Here is a 13,109-nt window from a genome sequence, read left to right on the forward strand (position 1 = left end):
TGTTTGACGGAAGTGGAAGCTCTATTAGAAATCAGTGCACAAGGCCAGCATTTTAGTGTAGCTGTGATTGAAGAGTTATTTTGTCGTCCTGACGTTTCCCCATCCTACGCAATACGAGTGAAGACAGGAATGCCTCTCTTTCTTAGCGGCACTGATATATTGTATTCGTTGCGTACAACGATAGGAACTCAAGTAAGGTCATCCGCACGTAGTGTGTTCTTATAGGATTTACACTCTTAGAGACGTAATAGTAGATGCTCCTGTGCTAACTTATAGGCAGCCTCCCAAACGGAAACAATTGCTGAAACTCTATCACTGGACTCTGTGCAAGATGCTAGGCCTCGCATGCCTATTAAATACTGCAGTTTTGTGCAAGTGGATCCAATGAGGCTATCAACTGCAAATATACCTGTGCATCATCAAATGTGTATTTGCTCTCCTGCATTAAGCACCTTACACCAGCCAAACAGCCTTTAAGACAAAGATTAATTATGCACAAATAAGACATTACTCATGAGAACATTAATAAAACTGCCACTGAATTTTTTGAAACTCCCTGAACATATCCCAGGCCCCAGTGTGACATTTTTAAAGGAACTGGAATGTGAGATTGCAGAACAAGAAATGATGAGGTATTTTGTGAAAATCAGAGATTTAATATGTGTTTGAACTCATTTTAGACTTTCATAGCACAGTTGCATGGAATTATGCCCTTAACATATTTTGTGGTTTGCAATTGTCACTTTAAGAGAATTCAGTGCATACTTTACATCTATTTACTCAAACTGTAGTTTCCAATCAAAACCACATTTTCCATTTACAGTCTCTGAGTTACGAATGTCTGGGTTATGCCTGTACTTACAAACACATGAACTACCATAAACCCAATATGAATATCTCCAGGGAACTATGTGACACTTTTGCTTGTCATCAGTGGCAACCTAGTTCACTAGAGATACACTATTCAGACTTTTCTTGTAAGCATTGGCTCAAGTGTAGCCAAGCCAGTGCTTTTCAGGACATGTGAAGGGTGTGTAGTTACCCTTTGGTTTTTCTTTAACATCTGCCCTTGTAAGCAGGCCCTCAGCTACAACAAGGCCATTTATGGTGAGATACAGAAAATGGCTGTACAAACAACCCTTGGGGCTGTTGGAAAAGAGGTCCAAATAAATCATATTCAAGTTTGAAATTGGAATGATGTCTGGTGTATTGTGTGGGATGAGCGCGGTGTGAACCAGGTATCCATTTTGAGAAGTCAGCAGAAACTGCTGGAACCCCTTCCCTTCCCCTCACTCCTCTCTTTCCCTCTAGCTATAAGCCAAAGCAGACAGGAAGAATTTCTATTCAGTCCAACACCAGTAATACACAATAACTCACTGCTACAATGTTGCTGCATAATCCCTGTAGGAATTTACAGTTTATCTAGAAATATCTAGTTAGCTAGTCCAGAGAGCTTTCTGTGTTATAGCCAATCAGAAGTGTACAAATTCCTTACTCAGGTTCAAAGCTTTCCCACTAACAGAATGCAACAGCTGAGATTATGATTTCATGAACGGTTTCTCAACAGCTTGAATTTACACTGGGCAAGGTGTTAGAGCGGGTGGTGGCGGGACAACTCCAAGCACTCTTGGATGAAACTGATTATCTGGACCCATTTCAGTCTGGCTTCAGACCCGGGTACGGTACTGAATCTGCCTTGGTCGCCCTGTACGATGACCTGTGCAGGGAGAAGGACAGGGGGAGTGCGTCCCTGTTGGTTCTTCTGGACCTCTCAGCGGCTTTCGATACCATCGACCATGGTATCCTTCTGGATAGGCTTGCGGGATTGGGGGTCGGAGGCACTGCTTTGCAGTGGTTCCGCTCCTATCTCAACGGCCAGTTCCAGAAGGTGGTGCTGGGGGACTATGGCTCTGCACCATGGCAGCTATGCCATGGAGTACCGCAGGGGTCCATTTTGTCCCCTTTGCTGTTTAACATCTACATGAAACCGCTGGGAGAGGTCATCAGGAGGTGTGGGCTGCGGAATCATCAGTACGCTGATGATACCCAGCTCTACCTCTCGTTTTCCACCAATCCAGGTGAGGCAGTGGCTGTACTGAACCGGTGCCTGGCCGAGGTAATGGGCTGGATGAGGGCCAATAAACTGAAGCTCAATCCAGACAAGACGGAGGTCCTGTTGGTTGGCGGATTGGGCTTCGGAGAGGGTGAATTGAACCTTGCCCTGAACGGGGTTGCACTCCCTCTTAGGGACAAGGTCCGCAGCTTGGGAGTGCTCCTCGACCCGGAGCTTTCACTGGAAGCTCAGGTAACAGCAGCGGCGAGGAGCACTTTCCTCCAGCTTCGGCTGATTCATCAGCTGCGCCCCTACCTGGAGTACGACTGCCTCGCGACAGTGACACATGTGCTGGTGACTTCCCGTCTTGACTTCTGTAACGCGCTCTACGTGGAGCTACCCTTGAAGACGGTCCGGATACTTCAGTTGGTTCAAAATAGAGCTGCCAGGCTGCTGACAGGGACTGGGCATTATGGTCACATGACTCCAGTCCTCTGTCAGCTTCACTGGCTTCCCACTGAAGTCCGGGCCCAATTCAAGGTGTTGGTGATGACCTATAAAGCCCTAAACGGCTTGGGTCCTGGTTACCTGAAGGAGCGCTTACATCCATATATGCCTGGCCGCCCCCTGAGAAGTCGTGTTATGTCAGCTAAAAATCCAAAATCAGCCAGCCAAACAGGATCAGATAGCTCTGGCATCGATTGTCCCTTTTTTGCCAAGAATTGTCCAATTTCCTCCCTAAGAGAGTAGAAGCACTGTAGTGCAGACCCCCGACTGAGGCATCCTACCTCATTGTGATACACAACATCTCCATATTCGGCCTGGATGTCGAGTAGAAACTGTTGAAACTGGCGGTGGCACCGGGCTTTGGAGCGAATATAATTAATAGCCTTCATCACCGGTTTCATAACATGATCGTATTTCAGATGTTTGGCACAGAGAACTTGTTGGTGAATAATACAGTGGAGTTTTATAGCTTTGCCTCCTTCTTCGCTGACTTTGTTACAGACTAGGGTTGATAATCCACTTGGCTCGCCAGCCATGGCAGGTGCGCCGTCCGTAATAATCCCAGTGACTTTATTCCATGGTAGTTTCATGTCATATACGGCGGAACAAACAGAAACAAATAAATCTGTTCCTCTTGTTTGGTCTTTAAGGCTCTGGAGGCCGAGTAGCTCTTCAGTCACGTTCATGTCATTGTCCACTCCTCTCAAAAAAATCAATAACTGAGCGTTGTCAGATGCATCCGTGCTTTCATCGCAGGCTAACGAAAAAAAGTCAAACTCCAGTCCTTTTGCCTCTAACTGTCTCTTAATATCAGATGAAACGTCTTCAGTTCTCCGTACCACAGTGTTACGAGCCAGGCAAACATTGGCAAACTCTTGCTTCTTCTCAGGACAAATTTTTTCCACCATTTTCATCATGCAGTCTTTAATAAATTCACCCTCAGTAAAAGGTTTGCAGTGCTTGGCAATCAGCGTTGCCACCTCGTAGCTCGCCTTTGTGGCATTTTCATTTGACTCACGGGCTCTTGTGAAAAAGCGCTGCTGTGCTGTTAAAGCAGCTTCCAGTTCCTTCCATTTTTTGCTGCGTTCGTTCCCAGTTAGCTTGTTGTAGTTAGCATGGTTCGTCTGGTAGTGCCTCTTGATATTGAATTCCTTGAAAACAGCCACAGTCTCTTGGCAAATTAGGCAGACACAGTTGTTTCGTATTTCAGTGAAAAAATACTCCAATTTCCACTTGTCCTGGAAGCGGAGGCCCTCGCTGTCAACTTTCCTTTTTTTTAGTTACAGTCACCATTTTAGAAATGGGCACACAAGCCTTGTGTCACAAGGGTCACACGGGTCACACTCAGGTCTACTGCCATCTTCTGGTGAAATATAACCACCAGCCTTGAAGGAGCAGGAGGCAGCAGGGGACAGCTGCAGGAACCGCTTTGTGGTGAAGGGAAAAATGCTGGCCGGCGGGGATGAGTGACAGGCTGAGTCGGCAAGGAGAAGAGGCTGTGGGCCGCTCAACATTTGAAAATGGGCCGCAATTGGCCCCCGGGCCGGACTTTGGACATGCCTGATATAGGCTTTACTGTATTACCCAGGTTCCCGCAGTAGACTCTCATGATAATGCATTACTGGGCAGGCAGAGGTAAACTCTGCTGCCAAGCTGCAACACAACTACAGAGTTTTTATACACTCTCAGTCATGTCACAGGAACAGGGTAATTGATGACAGAATGCAGAGACTACAATAAGATTCTGAGGTCATCACATACAGAACAGATAAAGGAATGTCAGTCAATCATATAGTGACAATAAGATTTCAATATTTCAAATTGCAGTGTATCGACATTTTAGTTGAGTAACTTGAACCCATTTCCAGGTCTGCTTAGACATGAAAATTCAACCTACTGAGAAACTATGCATGAACTCAAGACCCTTATCTAGACTCTAAACATTCTAAGTGACCAGGGCACATGAAGCCTATGGGCTAGCAAGATACTTCCTGGTAAACTGTGTGAATTCCAACAATGATTATTTAATCATTGTGAAGGTATACAATGTAAATTTGGACTAAATGGCTTGTCTACTGTAGCCCACAGCTAAAGGTGAGAGAAAGGAGCGGGGGATGAATGCCATTTTAAACAGTAACTCTTGTACAGGATTTGATCCCACAATGCAAAAAACACACAGAAGTAATGTTTTTCAGACAGGATTTATCCAAATTTTCCCAACACACTCCTATGCTGCAGTCAGGTAGGATTTACTGAGGTAAATCCTACCTGACTGCAGGTAAATTTACTGAGGCCTTTACCCAAAAAACACCATTCAGTTCATTCAGAAATTCATATTTTTTGTGTGTATGTAGTAGTACTAGTGCAACATTAACTGTTCCGCGAAATAGCATTCTTAGTTGTGACAGTGCTCTGCTAGCCTGAGAAGCTGGGCATGCACTGAGAAGACAATTGCTGGCACCTAACTTTCTGCTTAACTGCCCACTTAAGATAAGTGGAATGTGGCCTACCCTCTTTATGTGCAGAAGGAGCAATCAGTGTATGGTGAGGGATCGGCCAAAATGACCAATGATAGGGTTTTTTCTTAAAGGTATAAAAACATTTGGATTGTTAATGGCTCGTGCATCTTTTATGAAGGAAGAGTGGGCTGCTCTGTCTTGTTGTGTGCACACTTTTAAAAAAAATCTTGCTGGTGAACCTTTAGAGTTTGAGTCCTGGACAGCAACTCCAGCTGCCATTTTCCTCTGCTCTCTCTGCCTGGCAACACCTGAGTTGTCAACAGACAGGGTGCTGATTGGTTGTCTCCATGCTCCCTGTCCTCCCTTCAGGGTGCCCAGCTGCCCTGCTACCATGCCTACCTTGCCCCTTTGCCTCCTTGCCCCCACCTCCTCGTAGCTTCATGGTTTTGCTGCCCTGCCCCCTCTCATGGCTCACACACTGGGCATCTCTCTCACATGCCCCTAGTGAAGCTGGCATAGTGGCAAACAGTGAAATGGCAGAGCGGCGAAGCAGTGAAGGAGTGGCGGGGTGGGGTGAAGCAGCAAGGCAGCCATGGCAGTGGCGGGGTGGCCAGGTATCAGGGAGAGTGTGCCAGGAAGGGCAACAGGAATTTCCCCCAACAGGAGCAGGTTGGCACCTTCTATTGGAGTGGCAAATGGGCAGCACACAAGAGCTTGGCACCAGGGCAAGCATCCCTGGGAACTCATTTCTTCCACTCAGCCTTGTGCCCTCGGCCCTGCTTCCACACCACCTCTGGCAATCTCAGGCCTCTGTGCAAGCCCCACTGCCCCCCACCCCAAGAGTCTGCTGGCAAAATTTCCCAGGCAGATGCCCAGATGGGAAACTGTCCAGCAGGGCATGCTCCCTCCATCCCTGGCACCAGAGTCGATGCTGCCGCTCTCAGTGCATCAGGCTACTGCAGGGTGGTGGCCCTGGCAGTGTGTGGGGGTCCTGCACATGGGACAGAGTGAGGGAGAGAGGAGGTTTGTACGTGTGTGCGTGTGTTCCTGTGGGTGCTTGTGCATGGGCACAGAGTGTGGTGGGCATTGAAAGAAGTAGCTCAGTGATGGAGAAGGAGAGAAGCCAATAAACAAGTCTTGAAGCCTGTCTGAAGGAATGTGGAAGGGAGATAAAGATAATTGGCTTGAAAGAAGGTATGCAACTTCATATCTCATCCTCCCAGTAGTTTTATGAGACGGGGGGGCCATAGGGCAAGGTGAAGTTAGAGAGGAGTGAACTAGTGAACTTGTAGTTAAAAGCACACAGGTGTAATAGGTTGATGAATGTTAACTCACACACTTTGAATAGACAATGAGCTGATTATACTGCATATTCAATGCATGTAAATGTATGTAATAGGATGAGAGAGAGTATATGAACTAGGCGCATGGAAAGATTGTAACTTCCTAGTACTTCACCCAATGATGGAAAAGGGGATGGCTGTGGCGGACGAGTTGAGGAATAAAAGTTGCTGTTTTGTGTGTTTGTCCTTTGGAGAGATACCAATAGAGTGGGCTCTCTCCATCTACTTCAATAAAGAAAGGAATTGCCTCCCTCTGTTGGTAGTCTCAGTTATTTAAACTGAGGAGAAGTACTTTTGCAGCTTTTTGTTGTTCCTGCAGGACCACAATGCTACTCTAGTGGTGGAAGCCCAATCAGTTAGAGGAAAGATTGGACAAGCACGTGTTGGGTATTTTATGAGCGGAGCTGGCTGGAGCTGGGGGTCAGACTAGATCCCTGGGAGGCCCCTTTTGACTCACTATGTTTCTACTCTAATGAGTAGATGGGGTTCAGCAGAGCAGCAGGGGGAGAAAGTGGCAGCCAGATGAAAATCTATCCAGGGAGAATGCAGGCAAATGGAGGAGCAGCAGGTGTAAGTTCATAACACTAAGTTCATGGTATTGCTTAGCGCCATGTGTGTTGATGGGGGTGTGGGATGGGAGTTCTCAGAGTTAGACAAGCTCTTGACCCATGACACAGGGTTGGGAAAGGAGGGAACACCAACTAGTGGAGATGTGTATAGAAAAAAGACAGACTCGCTTCCAAATGTTATGTGTTTATAGTAGTCTGCAGGAGGGAGGACAAACAGTATGAATATATTCTGCAAGATATCATCTTGCCATTTTGGAGAATGAGTTTTGGTGGAGTGCAACTTGACAAGTAATTTAGGTCATGCTCTTGTGAGAGAGGACATAACATTGCAGGTAAATAGATCATTTTGATGTTGTGTTCAGCAACACTGTAGAATCATAGAGTCATAGCAGAGTTGGAAAGGGCTGATAAGACCATTAAGTCTAACTCCCTATTCAGTGCTGGTCTCCAAATACAGCATCCCTGGCAGATGGCTGTCCAACTGTCTCCAGCACGCAACCTTCCTAGGAAATTGGTTCCATTGCTATACTGTTCTAACAGGAAGTTTTTCCTGATGTCCAGCCAGAATCTGGCTTCCTGTAACTTAAGCCCATTTTTATGTCCTGAACTCAGGGATGATATGAAAAGAGAGCCTGGCCCTCCTCAGTGTGGCAGCCTTTCAAGTATTTGAAAAGTGCTATCATATCTCCCCTCGATCTTCTCTTCTCAAGGCTAAACTTCTGCAATTATTTCTATCTCTCCTCATAGAGCTTTATTTCCACTGCCCTGATCATCTTGGTTGCCTTCCTCTGACATTTTCCAGTTTGTCTGCAGCTTTCTTGAAATGAGGTGCCCAGTACTGGATCAATACTGACAATGGGGCCTAACTGGTGCCAAATAGAAAGCAATCAGTATTTCACATTATTGGGAAGTGATACTTCTATTCATGCAGCTCAATATAGCATTTGTTTTTTTGCAGCCACATCACATTGTTGAATCATATTCAGCTTATGATCTACAATAATTCCAAGATCCTTCTTATTCGTACTATTGTTGAACCCAGTTTTCTGCCATCTTGTAACTGTGTCTTTCGTTCCCTTTTACTAGGTATAGAACTTGGCATCTGTCCCTATTGTATTTTATTCTGTTGCTTTCAGCCCAGCACTGCAGTCTATCAAGATCACCTTGGATTTTGTTTTGTCTTCAGGGTATTAGCTACCCCACCCAATTTTGAACAGCTTTCCTTACACCTTTTCAACCAAGATGTTAATAAAAATGTTGAAGAGTCCTGGGCCTAGGACTGAACCCTGTGGTACCCCACGAATTAACTCTCCCCAGTCTCAGAAAGTGCCATTGAGAAGCACTCTCTGAGTCCAATTCTGTAGCTAACTATGGACCCACCTGATAGTTCCATCTAGCCCACTTTTAGCCAGTTTACTGATCAGAACGACATGGAGCAATTTGTTGAAAGCTTTGCTGAAATCAAGATAGATCATGCCCACAGCATTCCCACAGGCCACAAGGGAGGTTACCCAGTCAAAAAATGGGATCAGGTTAGTCTGGCAAGACTTCTTGATAAATCCATGCTGGCTTCTAGTAATTCCTCCATTGTCTTCAAGGTGTTTAACAGACTGACTTCTTTATTACCTGCTCCAGAATTTTTCCAGGGATTGATGTCAGACTAACTGGTCTATTTTTCCCAGGATACTCCTTTGCACCCTTTTTTTTAAAGTTGGGGACAACACTAGCCCCTCTCCAGGCATCTGGGACTTCCCCCATCCTACCTGATTTCTCAGTGGTAATAGACAGTTGTTTTGAGAGTTCTTCCAGTTCCTTGATTGCTCTAGGATGCAGTTCATCTGGCCCTGGAAAGTTGTACTCATTCAAATATGGTATTCCTTGACCATTTATTCATTAATCCCAAGCTTGAATCCTAACCCTTCAGTTGTACTTCATTTCTGGCAGGAGCATGGGTGGGTCATAAACCTGCTTTTTGGAAAAGACTGATTCAAAGTAGCAATTGAACACTTTGGCCTTTTCTTTGTCAACTGTTATTAATTTGTCTTCCTAAATGAGAAATCAATCACCATTTTTTCTTTTAATGTAAACATACCTGAATTAAAAAAAAAAAGCTTTTTGTTGCTTTTAGTATCTCTTGCTAGCCTCAACTCATCCGCTTTTCCTTCTATTTTCCATACATGTCCAATTTGACTTTTTTTGTGGAGCCACATCGGTGTCTTCTGTTGTCTGCTGTCTTTTTGTTTTGTTGGAATTGTTTGTAATTCCATCTTTAAAATTTCCTTTTTTAAAAACTCCTACCTATCTTGGACTCCTTTTTTTCTTAGGGTCACTTTCCGCATGGTTACATGTAGGGCTTCACTCAATTTTTGCTTCCTTTAAAATTGAGAACTCAGGTATGTTGTGGTCACTTTCCCCCCAAAGTTCACGTAACTTCCACTTTATTCACTAAGTCATCCCTATTATTCAGTATTAAATTGAGGATAACTGATCCTCTAGTTCCTACCTCCATTTGCTGTAGAAGAAAGTTATCTGCCATGAATGTTAAACATTTTTTGGAGGGGCTACTTTTGGCAGAATTTGCCTCTCAACAGCTATCAGGATAATTGAAGTCTCCCATTACTAAAATATCACACTTCCTAGAAATACTGGAAATTTGATTTTCAAAAGTGTCATCCTCATCTTCTCCTTATTGGATAGTTAGTAGTAGACTCTTACTATCATGTTCCTTTGATTCCTTGACACATTGATTTTGACCCAGGTGCTCCTGATGTGGCTACCAGACTCATCTTTCGGTATTTTGGTGCAAGTATTTTTTTTAAACTCCACCTCTTTTCCTATTCATTCTGCTCTTTCTGAGCAAGTTATACTCTTCAGTCTCTATATTCCAGTCATGGGAAACTCTCAGCAAGTTTCAGTAATACCTATAAAGTTGCATCTGCCTTCATGAAATAAGAGTTCAAGTTCATCCTATTTCCCCCACCCCCTCATTCTCTGGGTATTAGCATATGGACAATAAAGCCCATGTTTTTTATGGCCTGGCTGCAAATGTATGGTATATTGTGCCTTTTAAGTACAACACAGCTTTTTGATCACTATTACCCCTCTTGAATCAAACTCTGCTATGAGTTTGTCTTTTAAAGCCTGCCACAGAACAGGTTACTAGCATCTGTATGGAGGCTGAGTAAATAATCAGGAACTTACAGACATCAGATCTTTCCCCAGTTTAAAAAAAAGTGTAGGGAACCTTTAAGTATATTGTGTATTAAGTATACTGGTAAGATAGTTCAGCAGGCTTTAAGAGTTCTACAGAACTTTTCCTCAAGTTGAAATTGGGCAAATAAACAAAAAGATCTAAATGCCATGGAAAAGGTTTATAACTAATGTTTCTTGTTCCAGGAAAATGTGACTATTTGCCAATTTGAGGCTTAACCTAAGCTAAAACTCCCCTCCATGCTACCCCAACTGATTTTTCATGCCAAGACTGCTCCCTGGAATATGGAAAGGCCTCTGAGCACATACAGAGTACATTTTTCACAACAGGCAGGCTCCACATATGGAGGAACTTCCATGTTAAACGGCATAGCTTAAGCTGCTCCCTCTCTCCCCTTAAAAATTAGAGCACACATTCACATCTAAAGAGCTAAATAATTTGAAGCGCCACATTCATATAAAGAGCCCAGGTTACTTTTACACATACACACATGCCAGGCAAGAAACAAGAAAAAAACCCAGATCTCTAAAACTTGTACCACTGTTTCCTTTGGCCCAGGGATGTGGCTATGTTGGATTTACTCTATTCTGAATTTTGGCTGGAGAGCAGCCAAACAAATTCCCGTGAAGTAGAGTTTGTGCAGTTCTAATAGGAAGCTATGTCCTAATAATCTCCTCCTCACCCCCCTATGGCTTAACTTGTTTACAGAATTGGTCTTATCTTATTGGCATCAAAACTGTGTTTTCCATCGTACTGATTTCCTAACCTGAGTATGGGGGCTTTTGACACATTTTCTACATACTTAAGTTTCCATAGCTAGAGAGAAAAGTCTTAATATTTTGCATAGACATTAAAAAGTGTTGCTGGAGTTTCCATAGTATAAAAAGTAGCAAATTATTCATTAGCTTTCTGCATTTCCCAATATCCAAAGTTCTATAGGTGATTTACAAAACAAAACTTCTGGGTGATTCATGAAATAAATTATTATTACAACTCAGTACCAAGAAGTGGATCTAGGATTTCCTTTCCATTGTCAGAAGGAAATTGCCAGAACTGCACATGGAAATTGCCTCTGTCCAATTTTGAGTCAACCCTAACCCTCTCTCTCTATTCCTCCCCAGCACCACAGTTCATCCCATTCAGCATGTTGAATTTTTCAGGTCACAGGCGGGACTGATATAGTGAGTAAGGGGCAGAAATGACCCCTTTTGCAAGCCCAGTTACATGTGCTTAAACCTGAAGTCAAACAAGAGTTAGGTGTGCATAAAGCACATGTTGAAGGCATACCTAAATTGTATTGGATGTAGTTTCCACATAAATTTCCCACTATTAGGAAATTGTGTGTAATAAAGTCCATCAATCCTTTCAGCAGGTCTGCCAGAACTGGCATTAAAAAGCAAGGCTCACCTGGACATGTGGACGATCACCTCTGAACATGTGTCGTGTTTACCGCACATCCAAAGTTAGGGGCTTCAAAACCCAGTCTATCCCCTTCACCAAACCGCAGGACCTTCATACCCCTTGCTTGCTATATCAGGATGAAGTATTACTCTCCCATGTGTAAAACAACTGGTCCTGGCTTCATTAGATTCACACTGAAGCAAATAAATTCCTTCCCATTGGCTGAAGTATTGCTAAATTCCCAAGCATAACATGTGGGCCATAGGGGTTTCTAACCCCCATATGAGAAAGGAGTGGGGAAATGTTGGATTTCTCTGCAAGAATGCTGAGGACAATGTCTCATGTTCCCTGGCATTGCTGCCTGTATTTCATCCTGATGTTGCTTCTTCACAGAGGTAAGTATCGATCTCCTTGCAGTGCAATTATTTTGACCTATCAGAAGAGTGCACAGCGTTCTTGCATGCATTATGTATGGATGAGATATACTCTTATCAGTGGACTCAATTAATGTAAGGATAATTCTAAGGAGCGGGGGCACAGGTAGGGGTTGGGAAGAATTTAGACCCCTTGTCTGGGTAGCCCCTTTGTAGCAGGAAAAAGTCCAAGAGGCCTGTAGAATCCTGTGGCCTGTGGATGGTTCATTGTGTATGTACACCTGTGGGTAGAGGTAAGATAGGATACCAAGTATCTCTAGCATTGCAGTGGGTGTGGTGTGTGCATTCTCTGAACTTCATTGATTTAAACATATTTACCACATTTCTGGCTGAGGGTCTCTAATAATACTGGCAAGAAGAAGCATCTAGAGGAAGAAAATGGCTTATGCAAGGGCCTTTATGTTTGTGATTCCTTACAAACTAGTCCATTTTAAACAAGTTAGATTTTCATGCGCACATGCACATACACATGCATATGATTGGATACCCACAAAATAATTAGCTTTTATTCTAACATAGTAAACAGCATTCCAAAGAAGTTATTATACTTTTTTCTTCCTCAGTGACCTGGTTTGTACAACATGACAACTTACTATGGGTAACTGGCCATGGGGATCTGCCCTGTTGCACACAGTTCCTGTATGGTGGTTTATTTTTCACGAGCGAGCCACCCTGAGAACTCTTGATTATTTTAGGGGTGTCAGTATTCCTGGTGGTTTGCTTTTTCATCCACATCCAGCAAAGTAATCTTATTGTGGGTTACCTGAAGAGAGCAGCCAGAACCCCTGCCATTCCTTGCTATCCTTGCTGTACCGCTTCCAGCCTCCCTCAATGTGTCCAGATGGCACTTTGAAGGGACTGACACTAGTGCGCGACCTTTTAAAACGCTTCAGAAGTACTTGAATGGGGACCTTTTGTTCTAGAGTCCAAACTGGCTATCTGGCATGTGTCACCTTGCCACATTGATTTCCTTGGGTGCTTCACTTGTCAACAACCAGGGAAATGCGGGGCGGGGGGGGGGGGGGTGTGTGCAAAAGAAGTGTGTGTTGTGGGAAACACTTGGCAATGTGATCTTCCCACTGTTAAGTGTAGAACTGACCGTTGCCAGTGACCTCTTCCCTTCCAACATTTC

The sequence above is a fragment of the Varanus komodoensis genome, unplaced genomic scaffold, assembly GCF_004798865.1.
Source record: "Varanus komodoensis strain SLA01 unplaced genomic scaffold, ASM479886v1 scaffold51, whole genome shotgun sequence".
Taxonomy (NCBI): domain Eukaryota; kingdom Metazoa; phylum Chordata; class Lepidosauria; order Squamata; family Varanidae; genus Varanus; species Varanus komodoensis.